The sequence below is a fragment of the Melospiza georgiana genome, chromosome 9, assembly GCF_028018845.1.
Source record: "Melospiza georgiana isolate bMelGeo1 chromosome 9, bMelGeo1.pri, whole genome shotgun sequence".
Taxonomy (NCBI): Eukaryota; Metazoa; Chordata; class Aves; order Passeriformes; family Passerellidae; genus Melospiza; species Melospiza georgiana.
In genome coordinates, this window is record NC_080438.1 from 18,877,097 (window position 1) to 18,904,404 (window position 27,308).

Below are 27,308 nucleotides of genomic sequence, written 5' to 3' on the forward strand. Positions count from 1 at the left end.
GTAATGGGAAAACATGAAAATTTAGAAAGAAAGTAAAATAAATGGGTTCAAGACTTAAAAGAAAATAACAGATATGTAAATTCCTTAAATACTGAGCATCTAGATAATTATTTTTATATAATCTTTTTCTGCTCCCTACTTGCAGATGCTCAATGCTGCCTTTGTTTTCTGCAGTATGGTAGTTTTCAACTTAATGTTACAGATCTTTGGTCATGACTCCAAAGGGTAGCTGTTAATATTATTTGTAAACTGAATGTCCATCTTAAAAGGGACTATATTTTAATAGCCTGTATTCTTTTATTTGGTTTTCAATTAGAACCACAACGGGAATATTAATTTTTTGGAAAGATCATATTATTTTTATCTCCTGGTATCTTCCTATCTATTGATATCTGCCTTGACCTATCTTTCCTTTTTTAATCTTTCCAGATTGATCCAGGCTGTTGCATGCCCATAGATGGTGTGAAATACACAAAATATTTTATAGAGAAGACAACAGACAACATTAGTCCTTAAAACTTAAAGTCAGACTTAGAAAAAATATTAATTGGTGAAGCTTCTTTAGCATTAACAATGTTTTCTGATCTTTGGTAGCTAAGAAGCTGCTACAATATTGCCATTTCACTCTTGATATTTCACTTGTTTCTTTATATTGAATGTTGCAGCAGAGGATTGCTGTGGCTGTGAACAAACAGCAAGGCCTGTGAAATAGCATTCATATACTCTGGCAGTGTATAGATTATTTAGGCTTAGTAGATGCAAATCCAAGTCTGTATTTTTTTGAAGGAGGGCAAAAAGGAGAAAGAAAGAAAACGTGAAATACTGAACAGCAGGGCTGCAGTGATTCATAACCTGCTCTCCACATGCTGTGACTTGTCACTGGTTGTTCATGACTTCAGCACGGTCTCTGGGGATTCACAAGAGTTTATGCATTAGCACAGCATTATTTCTGATCCTGCTGAAAAGTGCACAGAAACGTACATGATTCAAGTCTTTGATTCCTTTCACACAGGAAAAAAATGCATCCAGAACCGACTGAACTGCATACAAACTCCTGCAATCAGATGAGTATAGGATACATCCCTACTCCAATTCAGACAGGATCAGCCTATGGAGTGAGTGCACAGTGCAGGCCCTACAGAAATGTAGAAACAGGTCTGTATCTGGATTACCAAAAAGAAAATATGAGGACCTGTCTTGTAAACACACAGGCATGCTGCATGCTCCAATGTGCTATCTGGTAACAGCTATGGACAAAATCTTGTAAGTCTTAAGGATAAGTTACAAGAATCCTTCTTCTGGAAAGATGGCACAGAATGATGCTTTTCATGCCTAAGCATTTCAGTCGCTTCACTGGAACAGTACACAGAAGCAAACAGCTGGTAAGGTGAAGAAAAATGTGTGGGCATGGGTTGAGAATGAAAAAGCAGGTCAAATATTACAAGTACTGGAGAAAAGAGCTTTGTATCAACTCATCCTACCAGCTGAGACAACTAGCAGCTAATGTCCCAGATTCCCTCGTTAGCTGTCAGGGTAGGACAGACCCACTCTGGAGGTCCTGCTGATTAGGGGGAGTTTAAAGACTTGCATTTACTGAGGAAGGGATGTATTAAAAGAAGGAAGGAAAGAAAAAGGCTTTCCTCTTATCATCCTTCTGTCATCACCCACAGAAAGGAATTTGACCTTTTGATTGAGTTGTTTTCTTGCTTTGTTTAGTAGTGAATTGTCATTTGCAACGGGTCTCTGCCATCCATGAAGTCCCTAAGCTCTCTGCTATAGAAATTTATGCTATGGAAGGAATGCACATCAGTAATAAAGATCAACAGGATTATGGTTACTTAATCGGACTCTGGCTAATAAAATTAACCAATAGATTTAAGAGAGGTTTTTTGTTTTCTTTTGTTTAGCATTACCAACAATATTTTCCCTCTGACTACATGCTAGGGAAAAGCATTTCCTATTTTCCTAAGCTTTTAGTGAAGTTTACTTTTTTTTACATTTTGAGACTAAATTTTGGAAATGTAAATTCTTAATAATGTTCAAATATAAATTAAGCAAAGTGATAGCTCCATTTTACAATACAAGCCAGTTTAGGGTTGCCTTATACTATCACAGCTTTATTAGAGTAACAATAACAAAACTCATAACGTTTCCTTGTTGTTTTTAAAGTTTTGCCTCTTCACGTTTTATCAGAGGAATTCCATGTAAGAGAGCAAGCTTTAGTAATTCCTTGTCTCTTCTAATATTTTCTTTTGCCCAACCCATTTCACATTTGTATACCACATTAATATACTTGCAGTTATTTGAATAGAAACTGTATTATATATTTTGATTTCTGAGCAGTAATTGGAAGTAACAGCAGAATCTTAAGCAGTAACCCAGCTGTCTCCCAAGCATTATTAAACCTAAAGAGTTATTGTGAATGCACAAAACTACAAAGGAATTGTAAAGAAATTATTTCATCTGTATATGATTTTAATCAAGCTTGGCTTGCTGTTAAAAGACTTTTTTAATGAAGACTGCATTTCCCTTATGAGAGTCCCGACCGTGTAGTTCAGTATCAGCCAACCAAGGACTATTGCCATAACAATAGCTAGAGGGTTTACCACAAAAAAAAAAAAAACAAAAAAAACCAAAAAACCCCACACAAAACAAAACAAAAAACCCCCACAACCCTGCATTTCAATCTGCTTCTGATCACTTATTTAGGCAATGGCAGACAACTAACAGACAAAAATAAGCGAATTGATAATTAGCAAAAAGTCTGCTTGGACAAATAAAAGTTAAATAATATTTTATTAATATAGTTCTCAATCCAGTTATTTAATTAAAAGTATCAGCTCATGTGGGATTTTCTTCTTTTCCTACATCATTATTTCCACTACTATAAATTACTGATTTTAATAGGTTGGGTCAAAGTCTTTGCTGCTAAATTCTTAAAAATTTAATATGTGAGTACTGGTTTTCTTATTTCCAATGCAAAACCAGAGAACTTCTTTACAGAGCTATGAAAACACAAAAAGATTATTTTGACTGAAGCTGGCTGAAAACTGAAACAAATGTCTCTATCTTCTAATTTTAGGACATGCTCCTGCAAGCATTAAAAACTCATAAAAGAATACTAACACCACCAATTCCTGATTTTAATGGCATTAATAAAATGAAAACTTCTACATCTGTCTCAGTGTTTGCAGTCAGGATTGGCGCATTAGTGCCAAACTTTGAAAACTCCAACTCACACAAATTGTTGCTTTGAAGTTAATGAGATATTTGTATGAGTAGGGGCTACTCACTTGAGCCAGTGTTTTCTGGTTTGAGCCTTAGTCCTTTCTGTTGCCAAGTGTACTTAAGTTTATAAGACCATCCATTTCAACACATTTTGTTTAGTTAAACTGAAGTACTTCATTTTTAAGGAAAAAGTTATATTGCCAAAAAGTATAAACAGGGCTAACATTGAATAATATAAATATTTGAAAACCAGAACTTTTTGTAACATCTTATAGAAACAATCCTAATGCAGATGACAGAGGGAAAAGTGCTTTTATAGGATAGATAGTTCAGCTGAAGGATAGCACAGAGGAAGTTTCAAAAATAAATATGAATAAAATTGTCTTCTATCCAGCATATTTAAATCCAGTTCAGAATATTATTGCCTAACATTTAAATGTGAGTGTTTTACATTTCCAGTTCTGCAGCATAATATTTAAACCTTAAGCCGCTCTAATTAAGAGAAATCAATAAATTAATTCCTATTGCCAGCTTTAAAGTTTATTTGCTAATAAGCAACTGGACAAAGGATGTGTGAAATGAATAGCTGAAGAAAAACTCTGACAGCAAAAGAGAGGTCCAGAGGGTGAAGTTGGTTTATTAGGCACCGTTTGTCATGAATGGGTCTACTGCACGTACAAAAGCAAATCCCACTACCTTAGAAGATTAATTCTGAAGGAGGCACTCGTGGGTCAAAGTATACATAAGCGTGTGCCTAATCTCAGAGAAATCAGGCTATTTTCTCACAGCAATTAAGCAGAGGTCTAGGGTTTCACCCACAGTGTATTTAAACACAGGATACAATTAAACCCCAAAGTATTAATATCTGTGCTGTGCAAAATTGCCCAGGAAATAGATTTTGCACTCTTTCAAATGGAAAGCAAGGCAAATTAAGGAGGGTGACTTTATTTGAGTAAAAATTATCCTGAAACAAATGTAAATCATTCATTTTTAACTGTTAATTACTTATGTACACTTTTTTCCTTTCTTTTTCCTGCTCATGTAATTTACTCTGGAATGTGCAATGTTCAGTGGATGTAAGCAATCAACACCATCTCATGAAAATAGTTTTGATTTCAGGGTTAGTATAATATCTACATGATAATGGTTTAACAAAAGCATTTTAAAAATTTTTTTGAGCAAAAAGCTGCTCTGTACTAGAAATCTTTAAGATCAAGGGGAAGAGCGACTGCAGCATCTCATTCAGCAAAAACCCATTACAAAAGAGCTCTTTCCTCCTCCATGTCTGCGGATTATTGAGCACTGTGAGCGAAAGGAACACAGCAACTTAAAGAAATTTAATGCCAATTTAAAATGTTTCTAGAGACAAGGGGAAAAATCCTCTAAAGATGTAACATAATTTTTACTGCACTTGAACTTCTCTACATAAATGTAGTAAGAATTATATAATCATTTAAATAATCATTTTAAACAAACGCTTTTTCATCTCCCTAAGAATCCTTTCTGATTTTATGGTCTTCCACATTATTTAAAATATGATTCACTTTGGTCTATCTATCACACCTACATCATCTATTTCACTCCCAAACCACTTTATAAAAATAAAAAGATCAATCTTCCCCCTCACTGTAGACAACTGGCATATCCTTTCAGAAAAACTGTTTATATACAAAGTAACACACTATACTCTGATAAATCTCCTCTCCTGTATTTTTACACTTAAAATTGTTATACTTTTACTCCCATAGCAATGTACATAATAATATAAACAAACTAATTCTAGATTTCAAATCTTCTATGTATTAAATTTTAGAAATTGTGTGAAAAATCGTGGTACTTCCAGCTTTCAAATCAATTATGTGTTACACAGGATGCTAATAAATATTCTACACAGTCAAGTAACATGAAGACATTTTTAAAAATAAACAAAAAATTGCTTCTTGCTGATCACATTGGTCAGCGAGAAACTATTTTAACCTTTAAAAATGCAGCATATCCCAAAACAAGTTGCTACTTAAATAAATGCTCTTCTTGAGCGCAAGTGACCTTTTAAATGATTATATCTCAGCACTTGCAACAAGAAGAATTTCACCTATCACCTTTACACTGTTGATGTGCTGCATTGGGTGAATCCATAACCTTTTCACAATATGTAACACGCTGCAGAACACAAAATTACTCGCTAACTTTAATTAAATCCCTTTAGAAAAGTCCTGTTGATCTCTTTGGAAAGAAATCTTACTAAATGAAAACAAAAAAGAAACAAAATACAAATCCCTCAACATTTAATAGCTCTAAATGAACCTCCAACCATTTCAGAAAATTATCTTTCTGAGCACTGAATAAGTTTGCTGCTCTGAATTTTTCATAGTAAGGGTTTTAGATAAACTTCAGTAAATCTTTTTAAAAAATCTTGTTTAAAACACATAACTCTTAGCTTTTCCAGCAGTCTCTAAGGGCCTGGTGGAAGCTTGGTGAAGTATTTGGAATATGCCTTAAAATAGTAATCTAGTTTAGTCCTCCAGATTCTGAACTTTCAGAAAAGAATCCAAAACAAAAGAAAGAGAAAAAATATTTTCATCACTTTACTTTCTAAAGCTCCAGACTTTTTTTTCCTGTGAAAATATAATCTAGACCAAAACAATAGATATAAAAGAACTCTGACTAACAAAACAAACAGCAAAACTGCTCCTGAACCAAATTCACTGTTTTCATACAAATGATTGTAGCTGGCATAGAGCTGTGACCTCTTTGCTCAGCACAAAATGACAACAATGATTTCAAACTTTAAATTAAGTTAGGAGCAAAATCAAACATTATATATGCTACCTTCAAAATCCGTGAATAATTTAAAGGGACACAAGAGTTTGCAAATTCTTTTTCACTCAGTTCAAGTTAAGGATCAGCCCTCCAAACACAGTTAATGTCTTCTGATTATAGAAAGAAGTGCAGTAAGCCTCTGCCCACACACGTGTGCAGGAAGAGTTGTTAAGCATGTGTTTAACATGAGCACACACCTCAAACCAGCAAGAGATACATTCCTTCAGTTGACATGCAGCCTGAATTTATAAACACTTTGTAGTCATCTGCTGCAAGACAAAGGTGCTACAGTTCACTTTTGATGCTGAGATGATAGTAATTATTTACTATGTTCTCTACAAGATGAATTAAAGAGGAAACATAAATCGATGTGGTTTTATACTTAAAAAATCTTTATGAAGACAGTGGATTTTAAATGAAGAGTATGACACATTTTAAATAACATTATTTGTTGCTGTCATTACTGTATTTTTTTAAATTCTGTTTGAGACACCGCTATAGAGAAGCCTATTTATTTGAAATGAAATCTATTGCCATGGAAGCTTTTATTAAAATTAAAAATAGCCGTCAATAATGAAAACAAATTTACAAAGGATTCTCCTTTTTTTTTAATGTTCTGGGTTAATAAGCCAGTGATCTCAAAAAGGATTACAATCTCCTGATATAAAATAAAAAATTAGTGTCCAATAATACACTGAAGTACTGGAACAAAGAATTGGAGAGACACAAGAAATATGGAACTTGCTGTGGCTTTCTCTAGACAAAGGAGATGAGTTATCTGATTGGGGTATAATCACAAAGTTAAACAAACAGCAATAAGGCTAAACTAATTCACTGTCAAGTCTACATGTCATCCTAGCTGGTTCATTATGTGCATTTGTGACAAACAATACAGAAGAGACAACTGTACTGAATCAAATAACTTGCAACAGTTTACACTCCTATAAAACTATTTACATTTTGTCAAATGAATATTTATAACAAGTGGCTTTCCCTTCACAAACACTATAGCTCAAGCAGCTCCCATTCATTATCGTATTTAGGAAGTACAAACACTAATTCTGTGATTCAGCAGCACAGTCTGTTGTAACTTGCCAGAAAACAAGGCCTGCAATACTAATATAAAATCTAGGAGAAACGTGCTGTTGCCTCCAGTTTTTCAAATGTCCCAGCATTTTTATGTCTCCCAGTCACAGGAATTCAGTTTCAATATTCTCCCTGCCCTTCAGCATAGCATGCCCCAATGAAACAGCCGGTGGAGTTTATTTTGCACTTTATCAATACAGTGTAAACCAGCATGTGCTTACCTCCATGGGGTTACTGAACCCAACTTGTCTGTGTGCACAGACAGCACTTTGGCCACAGATGTGACTGGTTAACTGTACAAGCAAGGAGGATAAATCCACACAACAATACTTCATTCACCAAGGAAATCTGCTGTGGATTACAGCTTCTCTATGGTTACGTCTGTTCTTAATTTACTGCTTTTATTCAGTTTTCAACCATAAATGAGCCCCTTATGAGGTATTCACTATGAAGAATTGACAACTCTTTTTATCTACTCGAAAAATATTTTTGGATAATAATTTATGGTTACGAAATATTTTAAGCAGTTTGAATAGTTACATTATATTCTTTCAGTACTTAATGATGCAGTATCCCCTATAAAAATGGAGACCTGGCCAATCTATCGATTTCACATATTTAAAACAAAACCCAGCAGCCTCGGCCTTACAGAAATACAAATTTTAAAACTGCATATATCATGGGAATGGCATTGTGGTTTTTTAAAAAAGCTCTTAAACAGTATCTCATGAGGAAATCCTGGGCCAGAATGGTGACTAAGGGCCCTGTGGATGGGAATATAAAGAAGGCCTTTTTGCAGGCACAATATTTTGTTTATGGCCTCTTTTTTTTTTTTTTTTTAAGTTTGCGATAGATGTAGATTTTAAACAGTATTCAACAGAGAAATTGTGAAGCTGTCTGTTATGCTGGGGAGGGTTACTGCATTATTTATGTTTTATTTATGAAACTGAAATGTGAGCATGGGTATTTTAATCTTGTTTCACCATCAAAGATAGTCTCTCAATTTGTATGCTGAATTAATGTGCTATCTACTTCGTAAAAGCAATCTAAAGGGACTGATTAGCATTGGGCACTCGGTGATGCTTGGAAAAGAAGGTTGTGAGTAAGCAGAGCTGCCTAGGAAACGTGCAGCAAAGCTCCTGGTGTGAAGGTCTATTTGTCACACACTGATATCCCCCCTTCCATCGGCTCAGGGGCACGTCCACAGAGGGACACCGTCCATTGGAGCTGCAACTGGCAATGGAGGAGGGCAGCCATCTGCATGATTCTGAACATTTTTATTAATTGAGACAATAGCAATGAGGTTTTAAAAAGCCTTCCAAGATGACAAAGTCCCCTCTGCATTATTTTAGATTAATTTAAAGTGTTGGCACACAAAGCTTTACAACTTCATTCTTGGCAGAATATGAGTACTTTCAGACTCATTGATACTCAGGGATTCTTCACTATTACAGAGTAAACTCCCTGTAGATAAACAAAAGAAAACATTTGAATGAGATACTTGCAGTGTTTTCCTCATTAGCAGCTACAGTGTCTTGAGCGGGGAATGAGTGTTTTGGGAAAAGGATTCTTGGCATTAACAAGAAAGGACATTGCTTTTACAGGCAAGAACACTTTATGGCTTTCTGATACATCCTATCACAATACCATATGTAATCCAAATAAAAAAATACAACTGAAAGCAAAATTAAGTGTTAGGGTACTTTAAAAGTAAGTGCACTTGTATATAAATACAGCAGAGAAATGCTGAACTGATTTTAACTTGGTTGCTTTAAATATTGCCCCTGATGTTTTATGGATTCCAGTTCTTCCTTTGTTTGCTATTTAATTGCAACTGGTTTTGATTTCTTTATAAAAAAGAAAATGCTTTGTTTAAGACTGAATATCCTCATTTTCATGTAGTGAATGCAGTAAGAATGTCAGGTGAAGGCAGACCTTTTCCGCATGCATTTGAGATTCCCCTGGAGTGGCTGGATAAAACACTATGGCAGATACTCAGCTCTACAATCAGAGGGATTGTGCCAGCGAGTCTTTAGAGCCTTTTGAGCACAAAACTTCCCTGAGTTAGGGGTTACCTTTTAATGGTGTGTGCATGCGTGCAGACATTGGTGAGCTGGGGCTGCCGCTGTGCTTCAACAGTCTGGGTGCTCTCCTAATCTGCATTTATGAATGGAAGTTTTAAATTTAGCTAAAGTCAGTGGATAGCCCCAGGGCTACTATCAGTTATGTTTGGTACCATGATCCAAACTTAGCACTTACATCTCACTTATTATGTAGAGATGTAATGGATGGCAAAATCTCTAAGAGCTTGATGAGTCTGAGAACTCAGCAACTTCTTTTGCATGACAGATGCACATGTCAGAAGGAAAAAAAAAAATAGGAGCACCAAAGCAGTAAAAGTTGCTGCTGTTCTGAAGTGCCAAATTGGCTTGAAAAGAGCCACCTGGATTTGTATTTCTGAACAGCATGTGCTGCCCCAAGAATCTGCATTACTTCTACTGCATACAAAGACAGGAAAGGAGTTCCCCATAAAATTAAATTCTTGTATTACTTGCATGTGTGCACCAAGTCTGTGAGGGGCACACCACAGCCACCACATGGAAAAGTAGGAGCTGAACCTGCTGAACCTTTGGATATTTTATAGATTTATGCCCATGTAACTCAAATTGTGGAGAGGAGAAACACTGACACCCCAAAGCAGCTAACAGCTCCTAACTGGCCATTTCATCCACGAGTTAGGATGAGGTGAAAACTTCATTAGTAAGTTTCCTTCTTTTTACTGTAAGGGCTACTGAACATCACACTGCTCCAAGCCACACAGCCATTTTTCCCCAAGGATTTCTGTTTCAGAAACAGGAAGCTAAATCACCTGTGTTTTCCAGCATAAATACTACAAATCACAATAATTTAACGCTACAGGTCTGAATTAAGGTGACAATGGCAAGGACACTGCAACATAAGATTCCCCACTCCACTGTGAATTCAGCTTCTACTCACACGTCTTGCAGCTGAGAATGGATCTGCACTGGGACACCTGACCCAGGCAGCTGATGAAGTGTAATCCATCTGACCCATCTGGCACCAGAGCCAGCCTCTGCTCTTGCATCATTTATATTTTAGGACAATGTATTAATTTGAATCCTACCCCTCACTGTAGCACCTGTATTAACAAGTGCTAGTCAGAGGGCCATTTAGCACTAAATTCTCCCAACAAATCACAAGCACAGAACTACCTGTGTTAAACAGCTTCTTCTCCCCAAGGTTCTGCAAAAATCTTCTGCTTATCAGGAGTCTACAAAATATACCAATTCTTCTTTGATGAGAATGAATGCATTCATTGTTAGCTGAATGATAACACACAGAGAAGCAGAGGGGCTGAAATATCATCAAATTATTTACATTGATTTTTTTCTTTACCTCTTTTCTCATAAGTATATTTGCACTTAGGCAAAGTGAATTTGTCCAGCTGATCTGCTCTACAAGTCAACATGCAAAGATTAACAGTTTGCTTAATTAGAGTTTGCAAATTGAACCTTTGAAAATCAAAATTCATAGAAACATTCAGGTTGGAAAGGGCTTGGCAAGGTTGCTAAGTCTAAATTACTGCTTAAAGCTGTCTCAAAACTGAATTTAGACCAAAAACTAAGAATTCAGCCTTTAGCAGGAATTTTGACTTGAATATCTATTCTCTTGGAGACCCTCACAACCTCTCTGGACAAGCTGCTCTAAAGACTACTTATTTTCATAGCATAAGAGAAAAAAATTCTTTCATCTAGTGAAACCTTTCCTACAACAATTTACGACTGTTAACTCTCATGATGCTGCTGTACATCTCTATAAAGAGCCTGGCCACATCTTTCCTGTAATGTCATTGCAGATATTGGAAGGTTGCTCTCCCCTTCCCCAGGGTAAATAAAACCCAGCTCTTCAGTCCCTCCTCACAGGCCAAGTGCTTCAGCTTCTCATAATCTTGTAGGCCTTCCACTGAATTTGATCCAGTTTTTCAATGTTTGCTCTGTGGGCAGGTCCAGACCTTTTCTAGCAAATGCTATTTAAAGAGGAATAATCACTTCCTTTGATCTGTGCTCCTGGTTACACAACCCTTCCATGCTGCCAGGATGACTGACAACTCTGGTACAGACTATTGTCCACTAAGTTCCCACCTCCTTCCAGAGCTGCTGTGCAGCAGCCCATAGCCTAAGCTGATGCAGAACCATTCTTCCCAGGGCTAGGGACTTGCATTTCTTGATGAAATTAATTATGTCCCATTGTCCCAGTTCCCAGTATCTCAGAAACCATAAAATTGATGGGTGTCTCCTCCTCCAGGTCACTGATGAAGATATAAACCAGTGCTGGGAGAGGTCACAGAGGAACTACACTTCCCAAGCAGAGCAGCAACCTTTTGAGCTGGATGATCCAACCAGTTTTTCACCTTGGTAGTTCCCTCATTTAAACTACGATGTTCCTACCTGGATGCAAGGGAAGTTGTTTTGAAACACTTGCTAAGGTCATTGCAGATGACACTCATTATGCCCCTCCACCTACACATGTACCAGTTTCATCATAGAGAGAAATCAGGCTGATAAGCATGATTTACCTTTATACATTTCTGTTGGCTCTTTCAAACCACCCTCTTCTTCACGTGCCCAAAATCTAACATCACTCAATTATTTTCCCAGGGACTGAAGCAAGGATGACCAGCCTAGAGTTCCCTGAGTTGTCTTTCTTGATGTGCTTGAAGATTGATTGGAATTTTGTCTTCCTGAAGTAATTAGTGACTTTTCTTGATCTCCACAACCTCTCAAAGATGATGGATAAAGTCCAGCTCATCCACACGTTCTCTTAGCACTGCTGGATGCCTCCCAGCTGGTCCTGCAGATGGGTATAGGTCAAGGTTTCTCAAGAGAACTCTGGCTGATCCTCTCCCACTACTGGTAGTTTCTGTCCTCCTTCAATCCTGTGTGCCTAGTCAGAGGCATGGGAGGCGCTGTCAGTGAACAGTGGGGCAATGAGTTTCAGCCTTATCTGCACCTGCTGTTACTGTTTAGCAGCACCCACTTAGCACATTATCCCCTTATACCTCTAATACAGCTCTAGAGGCTCTTGCTGAATTTGATATCCGTTGTCAGGTTAAACTCCAGCTTTACTTCCCAGTTTCAGTTCTAGCTGAGGTTTGGTTTTCCTAACATCTTCTCTGCTTGTCTGGGCAAGGCTTGGTATCCTCTTTTCCCTTTGCATGTTTGCCTTCTGTCTATGTCCTTTTTCCACAGGAGTTCAGTCACAAGAACACCCAAGATGACGTTCTCCTGATAATTAACATTTTTCTGGGTGTTGGGATAAACACTGTTGTGCTTTGAGGAGGCAGTTCTTAAAAATCTGCCAGCTTTCCTGAGTACTTTTGTCTTTCAACACTGCATTCCATAGGACCCCACCTACCAGTTCCCAAAAAGTCTTCCCTCACCCAGCCTGACACCTCTTCTTTAGAAAAGCTCCTCGAAACTATTTCACGCACTCCCCTGGCACCTTCTTCCATGCCTAGCCTCCTAAAGAGCCTGCACCATTCACCCTAACTGCACTTCAGTCCTATCAGCCACTGCATCTGTCATCCCAAAGACTTTATTGTCCTGCAACCACACATTGAGCTCCAGCTCCTCCTGTTTATTTCCCAGGCTGTGTTCTTTGTGCACAGGCACTTGAGGTTGGCCCTCAGGGTGGGATTTAGCCTTTCTGATAGTTTGTCCTGTTAACCCACCCTACATAATAACTATAACCTCTGTTCCCTTACTTAACTACAAGGTTGCTTGGTTCTCATATCCTAGTCCACATAGTTTAAAGCCTTCCTCATCAGGTTGGCAAGCTTTCTGTAATTGGTTTTGCTTATAATCACTGTGTGAAACAAGATGTAGTTGCCTTCTACTTCTTTCTTGAATGTATGTAACAGCATAACAAAGATCAGTTATGAATTCTGGACATTCTGATAACCAAGGAAGAATCTTTTTCTACATTAGTAAAAATGTCAATGAAATCCCTTTGCTTTGCTATGAAATAAAAAGCAGAGATGACGTGGCTAGAGGGAAGGATGACTTTGCACCTATACAGGCTTCAGGCTGATGCAATGACTTGATGCCACTGAGCAGCCCAAGAACAGGTCTGACACGTTTCACAATTAGAATACTTCAGGATCAAAAAGTATAAAGATGACTTAAAATCCCCAAGCTATGCCAACTCCTTCTACAATTGAAGATCTGGCCCTGTAAGCAAAGCATCCAGCTGTCAGTGTCAAGAGTCAACAAACTAGACTTAAAATGTGAGCAGCTAAAACTGCACTGAAACAAAACATTCACATCCTGAAATTAGGTATGTTTATTAGCAATAGATTCAGCACACATGAGAAGGCAAGAGGGGACAAGCTAAATGAATACCAGATTGACCCTATCAGGACAACAGAAAAGTGAACTGGTGTAGTTGGTGAGCAGCTGAAGCTTCAGTTTCAGAATATGGCTCTGGTTGCAGAGCAGAAGTCCTGTTGTTTTGGCTGGCTCTTTATATTCTAGAAACAACAGTTTAATCCTAATTGGCACACACATCTTCACTGATAAATAAATGAAGCACTGGAATGCTGTATGCAATTCATTTTAGCTTGTGTCTGGGATATATTGCTGGCATGCAGTGTGTGGGGCTGTGCCAGATGGCAGGGTTGGCATCTGCAAAGTTGCACAGTGGGCATCTCACTATTACTTTTCAGGAAGGACTGCACCATTTCTTTCTAAGATTGAATTCTGGGAGAGAAATGGCTGCTAAAACTTATTCAGCTGTGTTTTCATGGGTACGATCTGTTGCCACATCTTAGCATCAACCTGTTATAACTTCAGCACCTAAATATATTAAAAAGAGCCAATCTTTCAGGAAAGTCTAGGATATTTTCTTAAATGGGAATTCAGATGACTAAGAACATTTACCAATAGACTGCAGCAAATGTAATTGCAGAAAATTGCCAGATACCTTCTCCCACTGCCTGCTTTGCCCCTCTGCTGAGTACAAGGAATGGAATGCATACGTGTTCTCAGCTGCTGAAATGCCAAGTCTCAGGCTTTAGATTAAAGGCACCTTGGTCAGCAGTTTAAAGCAAAGCCCTCAGACTCCTCACTGAGATGACTGGGATGTGGGTGTGTGTCCCAACCTGCCCGCTCTCCAGAGGGAGCAGCAATCTCCAACAGTGGGGAAACAGTGGGGAATGATAACATCTCACCCAGCAGCTGTACTGCAAAGAGAATGTGTGCCAAAGACTTCAGCGCTGAAGGCTGAGCTGCTTAAAGATACACAGAGTATGGGAATTTACAATACATCCACTTGGATACAAGGCCTTTGTCTTTCACTGAATCAACAAATATTTAGGGAAAATGTCAGCAATCACTTCTGTAGTTACTCAAGTGCCATTAAAGAACTAGTTACACACCAAGTGGGGAAAATTATTAATGAAAATTATTAATGAACAGACAAACTGACTTAGACCCTTTGAAAATGTTTCCCCAATGGCAGAGGGAAAAAATATTCCCATTTATGGATGGAACTCCCATTAGGGAATGGGAAGTAGAAAATAAGAGAAAAATTACATTCAAAGAATTATTTTTGTCATTTCAAAGGAAAAGTGGATCTTAGTCAAAACTGAGATTGAAGGTACGGATTAGAGACAAATGTGAAAGCCTATTTTGAATTAAATTGCTAGTTGATTCTTGCCTTAAAAGTCCAAAAACGCTATGAGGTGCAGTGACTATAATTAATGGAAAGTAATTTGCAGATATCCAATCACACTTTAAAAAAAATAAAAATGCAAAACTAATCTCACAAACCTAAATGCAAAATAACAATTGAAAAATGTGTCCTTTAGACTTCAGACGAATTTAAATAAAAATGTGTATTGGATCTGCACATTAATAAAGCCTGTTAAGATCAGTAGAATACTTTTTATTCATCTGTGCTTCATCAAGCAGGTTCACGACCCCTACAGAACTGCAGCAGCTCCCTCTGTTCTGAAAACCGCATGGGGGAAGATGGTAAATATTATTTTGTGATTAGAAAATGTTACTGGAATTGTCATAGAGAAATATTTAATGTGGAGAGTGTGGTTCAGGAATTAAAACATACACAGCAGGAGAAAAAGCAGCATGGAGCAAATTTTACTCCTGGTGACAAGCAAGTAAAATTTAAGGATTGCCTATGACATTGAAAACAATGTGCCATAGTTACACAGTTATCACTGGGCTCATGAAGATACTTAAGCACCTGCCTAACTTAAACCATGTGAAGATTCTCATTGTTTTAGATGAGACAAAATGGATATTTTAAACACAAGCAGATGATTAAATATCTTGCTGAATTGGTATTGGAGAACAATATAGTTGAGTGATTTTTGTCGCTGTCAAATAAACAAACATCTAAATAACCAAATGTATTAAATAGCCACATCAATGACATTTGATGAGAAGCACAGGAAACACTTTGTGCAGAACATTATTCTAACATAATACATTAAATACGTGATGCAATACTTATTAAAAGCTCAATACACCAACTATGTCAGCAGTTCCTTTCCTGATTTCATTGCAGTTTGCAGGAGTATGTGTATCCATGTGTGCTTTACTAGTAACCAATCTGCCTTGCTCTTTTCACAGATTACACACCAACCTATCTTTGTAAATGTGAGAGCCAAGTGGGTTGGTTAAAATATAAAAAGAGAAGCATGGTGCTGTGTCTCCCATTAAAATCCCAAACAGGACAAGGATAGATAAGAATGTCAAAACACCTCCTTAACAAAATCATCTCCCATAGGGGTAATTCAAAATCTCTTCTCCTCCTTTTCAATTTACCCCCACCTAAAGGATTCAGAAGACTCTGAGCTCTACTACAGTCATGGCAAACATTGATTCTGACTTCCACCAACTGCAGCAAGGTCAAGCCTTCACTATTATTTTTCACAATTTTCAATTTGAGTGTTTCAGTCCAGCTTGGTTATCTCAGTGATCTGTTGATATAATCATTGATTCTGCAATATAATCTTTTCCCCACTGGTGAAATATTCTTGATTAGCATATTGTTGCCATATACTTGTATTACATGTTCTGCCATTATCAAATGGAGACAAAGGTGGTAATGACGCCTGTGTCAGCACACACCCACAATTGCTTATGCTCAAATCCTCCTCATCTAGAAAATTCAAATCACCATAAAGGTTCCCTGCAGCTAAATATTGCTTTCGCATAATTGCCAGGAAAGGGCTTCCTAAATTACAGGACAGAATAAATTATAGGAGAATCATGTTCCTTACAATTCAAGGGGGGAATTAACACAGTCTGTAGACTCCCAAAAATTACTAATCTGAATTTAAATTCTACATTTAATTGCAGCAAGTTAAACTCAATGAAAAAGTTCTCTGCTCTCTTAAGAATGTCTGTTCTAGAGAGAAACAATTTGGGCTTTCTAGACTTTTAACAGATGCTGTAAACAAGTGTTCTATTCATTAATTACTAAAAAATGCAGTGACCCCAATAGTGTTCATTCAGAGTATAATTTAACAGGAAAATAATATCAACCTCAACAGACTGTTTGAGTTATCTGTCCCTTCTTTAATCTGAGAGATTACTCAACAAAACCAATGTTCATTCAACAACATTCATGAAATCTGTTGTGGATTACCAATATCATCAGTTAAACCTGTTTCAAATTTATTGCTTTCATTCAGGTTAAATAATAAAAGAGTCCATTTGTACCACCACATGTATATACATGAATTCAGCTTTCATCATTCTCTACAGGTTTAATTCCATGATTTATGTTTTTTAACACAGTTTTGGGCAAATCTGTTGAAAAAATTCAGTCAGACTGAAAGGAGAGTTAGACTGGATTACCATGATGTGTGCCATGTTTAAAACCAGCCTGTTCTGTTTGGAGAAAAGGAAAAGTCAAGCATTTTAACACTGTAACCCTGCTTGAAGTTCTAATAATTTTAATGGCCTTAGCAAAAGAGAGCTGAGTAAGGCTGGGCGAGTTCAAAGACAATAATCTTTATTATTAGAAATATGTTAGAAAAGCAAAGAAGCAAAGTTTCTTTTTTCAGCTCTTTCTTTAGTCACAGCAGGAATTAGATTAGAGTTTTCTGACGTTTAAACAGTTATGGCAGTGTCTACATGTTAATTTTTTTAATTCACCTCTGTTTTGACTCTTGCTCCATCTACCAATATTTAGAAAAAAAAGCAACAAAAACAAACAAACACACATGCAGAAAATTAAATGTAAAATGTTTCTCTTATGTTTCATATCACAGCTAAATTTTTTCACTTAAATTAAACTAAATTGAATTGAAAGGCTGCACAACATAGCTGAGGGTTTTGCTAATGAGATACAAACCTTTTTGTCTTTAGGTTACTGGTTCAAATCCAGGCAAGTCTAGAAACAGCTGAAAGCTTTTAACCACCTGATGGCTATGTGATACTTTAACATGAAATGAGTTTGTCAATCAAAATCCAACTTCAGGAAGTAAGTGTTCCCACCATAAAAATAACCACCACACAACTAGAATTATTTGCAGTCTTCTGAAAGTTCAAAAATTAATGACTCTGCACCTTTTGAACTGATATTTTAGATGAAATTACCTATGTTGAAGTATGTAGAGAGTGAAATATGGAGAAGTTTACATTGCTGATACATTTGTGAACATAGCTCTCCTAGGTAAAAGAGGCTTAAATGACTTTACCTCCTTAAACCTTCTGCCTCCTCTCTCATTAGCATCAGCTAGTGTAGCATGTACTCCTAAAATAATTTGCACAAACCTACTGGGGGGAGAGGGCAGACATACACAAAAATAAAGTGCTTTATCTGCCAGATGAAGATAGAAAATATTTTAATTTCCATGTTAACCGCTTCTTGAAGAAAAATAAAGCTTCTGAATGTTTTAAAGGAACGTCAGTAACCTGTGACATCCTCCTACAATTCATGCAGTATTCTTTTCTGCATGTAAATAATCCCTCACTTCCAAGAATAATTGACCATACTTGAACAAAAATGTTTTTACTGAGTGATAGACACTGATCTTCACCTCCTCCGCCGATCAAAAGGCAGAACTTCAATTTAAAATAAATAAAAAGGATAATTTAAAAATTTTGCTTAACTGGAATTTTTATTATCTCATCAACTTTTTATATTTTAATATCATGAAGATTTGAAAAGCTCAAACAATAAGAGAAGAATGTGCTGTAGGAGCCAAGCCCAAGCCAAAGCACCAAATTTAAAGGAACTTCCCATCCTAGCACTGAGACAAAACCAGATTACTCTTCATGGTGCTGATTTTAAGTAAAAGGAGGCTGAAACATTTTGGCAGTGGGATCACTTTTTTTTCAGGCTGGGCACAAAGAGTTAGAATGAATGGGGTGACATCAGACTAGTGATCTGCCACTAGTGGAGGTTCTACAGGGCTCCACACTCAGCCCTGTGCTCTTCAACACCTTCACCAATGACTCGGGTGACTGGGGCTGGAAGGAATACTGAGCCAGATTGCCGATGACACTGAAGTGGGAGCAGCTGCCCTCTCCCTCAAGGGCAGAGCAGCCTTGCAGAGACCCCAACAAAGCAGAGATGGGCAATCACCAGCTGCGTGGAGTTAGCAAGGGAAGGGCTGGATCCTGCACCTGGGCAGCCCTGGCTGTGAGAGGCTGGGAAGCAGTGCCATGGGAAGGAACCTGGGGCTCCTGGTTGATGGCAAGTTGAGCCAGCAGTGCCCTGGCAGCCAGTAGGGACAACCATGTCCTGGGGACATCAGGCACTGCATCACCAGCTGGGCAAGGGAGGGGATTGAATACATTTGAAATAATGTCACTGTCTGGAGATGGGTCGTTTTGGAATTCCAAGGAGGATCTGAAAATCAGTCATTTAACCATTCTCTTCCTTCACCATGTGAACTCAGTCAAGACATCTTATTTTCAATGGCACCATTTACCTTGTAAAAATCAGTGCTTTTACAAATCCTAACACTAAAATATTTATGTTTAAAAGCTCAGAGAAATGGTGATGCCATTTCTGCGAGAGAGAAGTAACATCTAACATGAGTTCTTATCAGACTGGAGCAAATTAGAGTAATTAACATTTTGAATAATCCTATTATCTTCAGAACTGCACTGGTACTTATTAAGAATCAGAAATCTATTTCTGCTTCAATACTTTCTACTTCTTGTACACTAAGTGAAATTAATTTAATGGGGACAATCACAGTTCACATTAATATACACGGGCCAAGTGGCCTTTAAAATGGTGCAAAAACATTTACAAGGTTTCAAAACAATCCTGAATTTTATGATGTGGTGATTTACTTCTAATGTAACAAATCCTGCAAAATTACAGAAGATGACTTACAGTGAATTTTCAGAAGATGTCTGAGTAAAAAGATCCTCTGCCCCTCTGAACTAATACAACATTGGGCTCTCCAACTTCAAAACTACCTTCTGTTGAGTTTTCCAACAAGGATGTTCAAAGAGCCAAAGATGACATTAATTTTCATTTTCCTCTTGAGTTCAGATTTTAGTTGCTTTTATGTCTTTTATAATAACATGTTGCTGACTTTTTTTTTTTTTTTTTTTTTTTAATAAAACAGGTCCATTTGTTTAGTTTTTAATAAGAATGTGGCTGTAACAAAAGCTTAGAGTCTTACTGGAAGTTAGTGGGAAATGTACCCTTCAGAAAAAGACTGGGAAGTGCTTTAGCACATATTCCCCAGTTTGTTTATATTGCACAGCCAGCACAAGTGATTGGCATCTACATCTGAACTCACAGCTTAGCTCAGCCTAAGTTTAAAGATTCCTACAGCAAGGTCTTTCTCTGTCATACATCCTTGCTATTTCTGCATATCCAAAGGGCGTAGCAAAGTGGTTTTTCAGATAAAATGTTCTCAAATTCTTTCCCAACAAGAAAGTTTATTTCTAAAGTGGGTGTCTTGCTCAAAAGATTTGCTGAGAAGAGGCAGACAATCAGCACTCAGAAAATTGTTACTTCTTAAGTAACCGCCCTCAATAAAATACAGCTTGGTCTTTAACTTAAACCCTCCAGTTTCACAATCAGTGATGGAAATTGCTGTGAATAGGGGCCAGACCACTTTGCACAATGGGAAAGGGGATGAACACAGTCGTGCTGGGGCTAAAACTATAAAGATTACTGTAGAGATGAGATGACATAATTAGGGAGAAATTGTGGAGAGCCTAAACAACAAGGATGGGTTCTGAAAAATCACTCAGTTGTACCAATAAACTGGCAGAACAAATCAGTTTAAATAAGCTGGAGAGGCAAATCACAGCTGGAAATACCAATTGATTCATTGGGTCATGATGCACTCATTAGATCAACCTTGTCCCAGCTCTCCTCAGCTCTGCTTACTGAAGCTTGGAGACCTCCCTAGAACCATGCCCCAATTCACTAAGGCCTTTTCCAGTCATTCCTTTTTTCCTTCTGCTCAGTGGAGGAAAAGTATTTGCTTTATTAAAGGCTCTCTGTAGTACTAAGGGGGATAAATGTGTCTCTTAGACCCTAAAAGCAAGATTGAACTTTTCAGTGCAGTCATGAATAAGACATAACATGTAATAGCAGTCTATTTTCCAAGACTGAAACTCTGGAAATAAAAGATCACAGGTTTCTGAAAGATTTGTAGCAGTTAAGGAGGGATCAGTTCAGGGACATTCTATGTTACACAGAGTAGTCACTTCTAGCTGGATAATTAACATAGCAAGGCAACTTTTACATGGCTAAAACAAAAATCATCCTTCCCTTTCCCTTCCTTTGCTTCACAAAAGCTACATTATTGCAGTTTTGAAAGTCACTTTTTTCCCCTTATCTGGCTTGCTCTCCTAATCAGCTATAGAACAGGGCTTATGTGGGAAGGGAAAAGAGTGCTGGTACAAAGGCCAGGTTTGTCCTTCCTTCCTTCTTTCTATACAGTTATACATAAAGAAGAAATGGACGTGAGGAAATAGCCTGGCTCAATGTGCAGCCTTTAGTTTGGACAGCTGGAACAAGTAAGTGAGGGAGCAGCATTAGCTTTTGTTCCCTTACTTGGCTGATTAATCAGGACAAGAAGACATACAGAATAGGTGTAAAGGGATATGACAAGAATTTGGATATACTTTCCATTTTCCCAAGAACTGCAAAGATGGGAGTGAATGAAATTTAGAAATATGTTGATGCATTGTGCTCTCTTGCCTCCAACGCTTTGGAAGCTTTACTGACAAGTTGCAAAGTCTTCATTGGAATTCAGCAAGCTGTGATGAGAAGACCTTGCTTTCCAAATGTTAATGCTGAAATTCCATGCTTGAAAGAAAGACTGACAACAGACAGACAGAAAAAAAAATTAATACACTGCTTCTTGTCAGTCCTTTGGGATTTTTGAATAGCAATTTGGCATCCTTTGCCATTTTAGTAAACTGAGAAGAAATGTAGGTTTGAAAATTGAGAAAGGACTTGAAACAAACTTGCCTTTGACAAATCCTTCATTATAGAAAATTCAAAATGTGGCTACAAATGTTAGCTAAAGATGCCTTGCTGACAAGCAGAACCATTTATTATCCATATTCTGTATGCAGCACTTACTGAATAAGGTGTGTGCTCGTGGCAAGAATGTTTGATAATGTTAGGAACAGCTGTGAACATCAATCTGCCACTGCTCCAGGACAGAGGAGCTTCTATTACTAATAGTTGGCTCCACAATTTGTAGCACCTGTCTTGGGCTTCTCACTTATGCTGACCCTTGAATGGCCCACTTAATGAAAAGGGAAAGAATTTAAGAGGACTTTTTCAGGAGTTAATGAAACTACCTACACTCACGCAACCACAATTTGGGTGGCATGAAGAAGCATAAAAAAGATAATTATATATCATCTTCAGCCTGGATGAAAGGATGTTTGCTAGTCTTTCTGAAGTTCAGTCAATGAGTGTACAGGCTTTTAACGCGTACGCGTCTGCTCACGCACTGTGCTGGGCCTCTGTGGGGACAGGCTCCATCTCCATGGAGAGCAGAGGCTCTCTGCACTGCAGCTCCCCAGGGTTTTACCCACAGGAGGGCAGCTAAGGTTATGGGCTGATGTTTAAAGGACACAGCAGCTCTGTGGGAAAGGAGTTAGCACACACACTAACCACCCAGCTCTGGGCCATCACTGGCTTTGGCTGGGCTTTGCCAGCAGATGTTAGGTTTTAAATATTTGACAGCACAGCCAGGGACACCTGTCTTGACGTCTCACCCTTCATTCACCCATTTAATGCAAAATTTGACCTTGTGTCCTGAATATGCCAGGAGAGACAGGCATAACCCTTTGCTTAATACAGCCCTTCTCTGTAACCAGATGTTTGAATACAACCAATGCTATTTAAAACAACAAAAATATATCTAATTATTGTCTGAGGAGAAAAATGGGCCTCTGTCTGGCACACATTTATATTCTGCAATAAAATTGGAACCTGGTATAGCAAAAAGGAGATCAATGTGCATGTTACATGACTTTACAGACTTCATGTGAATAATGAAAAAAGTATTAAGTGAAAGAAGCACTGAAATTACCACTGCCGATTATTTTCAAGAGTACAAAACAATTTCTTGAGAAAACAAGAGACACTATTCATTCCATTCTATCACTTGAGCTCTGTTCTCTTTTTTTTCCCCCTGGAATTAGTTTGGAAAAAATCAAGGATTCCAGCTGTTTAATAATGACGTTGTTGTATTCATGCAAATCCCCCAGACCTTATGTCAACATTTAATTTTACAATAAATATAAAAATAAGGCTAGTGGCATCTGTAGTCCCCTGGGTTGTAGCTGGCAAATCATCCAAAACATCCCTCTCCCTCTTCCCTCCTGAACATCCTTGCTGCTTAGGAGGTAATAACAATCAAAAGGAAAATGTTAACATTCGTGTGGTGTATTGAGAGAAGTTTATAGATATTGACAGTAGTGCTCACGAAATAGATTATATCAAAACACCAAATATATTACCTTTACCCCAGTGGTAAGCTTTTGTAAATTGAAGTCAAATATGTAATCGTTGAACTCTGCAAGGACGATAAAGGCATCACAGAAAGAACTTCAAGCACTATGAATTTAGAGAAGAAACTGTTCCCACTAGCCATTTACTCTTAATGAATTTTAAAGGAAAATTCTACTTATTTACTGAATGACACCTCAGAAAGAATTTATAAATTCTGAGCTGTTTGCATAAAGGATGCAGTATATATATCCCCCTCTAAAAGTTTTGGCAGTGCATTGAACCCCCCAAAAAGCAAAGAGAATTTGAATTGTCATAAAAACAGGTGCTTAAATCCTATGAACCAAGTATCTCACAGAAGTAAACCTATGGATTGTAAATATAATTGGGCAAAAAATATTTTAAAAAAATTATATCAAGAATATGTAATTTTAAAAACACAGTAGACCATTTAATAGAGAAAATTCTACTTAAAAATCCTCTTCATGCAGTTCAATAGGAATTTCTCATAAGAATATATTTGTTCAAAATACATGTTCCTCAAGTGTCAACACATCAGATTGTTAGGCAGAGTATTATAAAAAAATCACTCTCAATTCTGAACCTTGAAAGGCCAAAGCAACAGTAGTAGGACTGCCTACTTCGATGCATGCAGAAAGCTAAAATTAGACAGGCTGGAGTCAGTGAGGAGTACACCAGCATCCCCCTATCCAGCAATATTAAAGAGAAAACACTTCAAAAAACTGGGATTGCTGGTAGCCACTGGCAGCCTTGATGAATCTCTTGTTTCACCACCTCTGTGGGAACTTCCCTGTTAATGTTCAAATGGGTCAGGATTGTACTTCATGCATAAACAGATGACCTCCACAGCAGGTTTGAAAGGTCGCATCTCTTAGGCAGCTAAAGCCCAAAAGGGTGAGTAGGCTCTGGGAGGGACAGCAGGGATGTTTCCTTTGGCTTGGCCCCATGTAGATTCAGAATGTGTCACAAAGTCTTAGACTCAAAAGGCACATACAAAGACACATCTGCTGTCTCAACCTAAAGCCTGTAGCAATGCTTGTGCACCATTTATACAGGTGCTTTGGAGGAAGAATATGTCCTACAAGCTTCTGTATGTCTCAAGCTAACAAAGCCTTTTCTTGCACTCTCAGCTCAAAACATCAGCCCTTAATCTTACAAAAGACCTTTCTGTTTCTTTAAAAGAACCAGTAATTTTTGTTGTTCACATTCAAGGATCCCTGTAAGGATTGTAATCCATGTGCATCTCCTTTCTGGTTTCCTACTGCTTCCCCAGACACTTCACATTCATTCTGCAGACTCTGTCCTGTGCTGTGCTTCTTTCGTCTCTTTGCAACTTTCTTGTCCAGAGGCTGCCTCTGCCTCAAGCAGTCAACCCTTCTCCCCATTTCCCCACTGCATCCAATGACCTCATACCCTTTCTATCAACTCCTCACTTTTCTTCATAAGTTTTCTTATTGTCCCTTCCCACCTCTTATCATTGCTTAAGAACAGCCAGTAGTAGTAAAGCAATCGAGCTAACAAAAACCAAACCAAAACACTTTTGTTTTCACACTGTTTTCCCCCCCATAGAACTATACATATTTATAGTAGCTTTGCTTCAGATATGATTTGTGCTGATTAGATTAGGTTGCAAGATGCCAAGGGTAGATGCCTTGGACTGACTTTTATATTTGAAATTCCAGTCATGTAGGTATGTGTTATAAATGAAAGAATACTAAGACAATAATGAATACAGCAGTTGCATCTCTGTCATATCCTTCACCATGGAAATGCTGTGAAAGATTCTGAGCGGGACTGTGTGTGAAAGGGTAAGTTTATCTTTCTAGCTCTGTGTAGCTGAAGTCCCTGAGGAAGTGCTCAATATTAGTGAAAAGCTGAACAGTTTCTCTAAAACCTCAGGGACCTTCTATCAGCCACGCCACACATACCCCTGCTTTGTGAGTCATCTTTTTGTATCATTCTCTACTCCAACTTGCAACTCCCATTGTATTAATTACATTTACTTCAAGTATTCTCTGTGATGAGAAAAATGTGTAACAGATATTATCTGTATAGATAGATGAAAAAAAAAAAAAAAAGCATGGATGAGAGACTGGAGAGGTGTCTGGTTTTCAGCTGCTTCAAATGAAGTGCAAACACTGTAGATTTTAGTGGGGCATTAATGATTTCCAAACAGCATCTTTAAGACTGGAGCACTGATCCCAGCACAGTTACTTTGGCATCTAACTAAGCTCTCACATAAACTTGGGTCTAGAATGATAAACCTGATCTTGTGGATGCATTTAGGACATCATCAAAACACCAGCAAACAACTGAGTAACCCAACAGACTCTGGGGAAGTGTGCAAGAACCTCAATAGCTGCTAAAAAATAACTGACATTAACATTTGAGGGAAGCCTGGTAAACTTGAGTGCAATATTCCAGCCTAGTCATTTATTTTTGTTCTTTTCAGTATTTATGACTTAGAAGAAAAATGCACAAGGTAATCAAAGCAGGAGTGCACCTTTTGAAATGCAGACTTTAAGTTGATGTGAGACATGCAGAATTTTTTCTAGCTTTAAACAAGAGCTTATTTTGGAAATCATTTACAGCTGTGCAAGAGATCACAGCACCATAATTTGCCCTGGACTGTAAATGGACTGGATCACACCACAAAGGAGCAGCGAGACCAGAATTTTCCCTTGCACACATACAAAATTCAGTATCCACAGCCAGGAGTGCCTGCAAGCCTGGCAAAGCTTGGAGGTTAGTACACCTGCCCCAATTCCCAGCAATTCTCCCCAGAGCAGGTGTACAAAGTCTATGGTTTAGAAAGTCTCTTCACACCTGCGCCTCTTAACTAATGACCCTTTTTGTTTTCTCCTTTTTTGATCTCCTGAGTATGAGAGATGATGCTGACACAGCAGACAAGCAGGTGTGGCAACCCCAAGGAGAAGATAGAGAGGGCATGTGCCTGTGTGTGTGCCTGCCAACAAACCATTGATTTTGTCCTTTATCTTTTTGCAGGTGACTTCTCAAGGGACTAACAAAAATACTTACATTTTTAGAAGCTTGTGGTTTAACTAGAGCCTTACATACGTCCATGTTTCTTAGAGGCAGGAGGAACCAAGAGACCCTTGAACGAATACAGTTAATCCTGATCCTTGTACTTGAGAAAATACTTGGCTAAGCCTGATCCAAAGCATTTTCTCAAGTACTTGCACACTGTGATGTCCACTAGTGTCAGCACAAACACTCCAGTCTGAGCTGAAAGTTATTTGGCCCATGGTCTGGAGCACTGTGGAAGAGCTAAGGAAGGCTGTCCTGAGAGATCTGATAGCTCTCAAATCTTGGTCAATCAAGCAAGTATGTGAGGCAGACAGTGTATACAGTCTGTTTTGTTTATTGCACATCAATAATCTGCTTTTGAATCTAGCTTTTATTCTGCTTATAACCTTTCTGTAAGTTAATCCTGATTTGTGGATATGCTTTCTGTTTTCAAGATTAATCTCGAGAAGTAGAAATAAACAGTTCTCCCAAGTGTCATCCATAAACTCCTGAATTTCATTGTTTATTCATTATTCTGTCTGGGAGCCATGTAAAAATCCTTTTTGTTTGGTAAGGGAGCTAAAATATTTCACACAAAATAATGATGCATACCACATGATCAATAGTGTGTAACAAATATTTTTGTTTGCACAAATACCTGCATTTTTACCAAGAAAACCTGTGTTGTAAACAGGCAGAGTGACAAAAAAAAACCCTGTTTGTATTTAATAGCAATAAACACTCCTGCTAATGTGGTTTGACTGGATACAGATTCTGAATTCAATTGGATGTTTATACTCACAAACTCAATGTTGTGTGATTAATACATAAGATCCTATGGGCAGAATATGTCATATTTAAAATAATCGGAATGGATTCAGTTTAAAGTCATTTGCCAATAACTGGTAATCAGTATATAATCTTTAATGATGATATTGCTGAACTTTGCCCATAAACCGATAAGCAGTTTAAGAGCTACTTCTATTTCATAAATTAAACATTATCTGAATAAATACATGTCAGTACAGAAGCATTTGTGTCTCATATCTTTTCGTTGATTTAAATGGGTTCACCCAATATCAGCTAGGTAGTGAACTTTGAAGCAGAGTCCACTGTAATAA